Source organism: Leishmania donovani, chromosome 19 (genome assembly GCF_000227135.1).
Source record: "Leishmania donovani BPK282A1 complete genome, chromosome 19".
In the NCBI taxonomy this organism is placed as follows: domain Eukaryota; phylum Euglenozoa; class Kinetoplastea; order Trypanosomatida; family Trypanosomatidae; genus Leishmania; species Leishmania donovani.
The window spans coordinates 234,599-235,290 of NC_018246.1; positions in this window are offsets into that span (position 1 = coordinate 234,599).

Sequence of the window (692 nt, forward strand, 5' to 3'; positions counted from 1 at the left end):
GCCCTCGGGCACGGCTGGCGGACTCTTGACGTGGGCGGGAGGACTCGTGGGCGTAGCCTGCGCTGCATGCAGTGAGGTAGCCATGACGCTGAGCAGCGCCCCACGGTGCTGGCCGGCTCGCTTTTGTGGCGCATCGTCGCTGCAAGCCCGTGCTGTGCAGGGGGCGCGTCACCCCCGCAGGCCTGTAAGGCCTTTGGTCTCCCTCGCTCTCATCATTGCGGCGCAGCAAGAGACGACGGGCACGCCGGTGGCGTCTCGGTGCTCCTCCAGCGGGGCGTACGCACAGGTGCAGGCCCGAGGACCCACAAGTGCGAGCGCTGTGTGCACGCGCTGCCAGCCACCGCTGGCGTGGTGTGTCGCATCCACGCAGGGCGGCACGCGGAGGTCCGCAGAGCAACGGTGAGGCACGGGGAATGCGTTAGAGGATCCAGACGAATCAACTGCCCACGCAGGGCACGCGTGCGAAACATGTGCGGCATCTCCCACCTCCGACCGTGCGGGCTGACGCGGCGCCGATGCGGGAAGCACGACGAGAGCACCCTGAACTCGCGCCATCGAGTCTTCCAGACTGGAGTGTGGAGAGTCACTGCACGATCTTGTGGAATGCCGCGGCTTGAGGCGACGGAGATTGCGCAACACGACACACACACACACACACACACAAACACACAGGTCGGGTGTAGAGGGTCTCA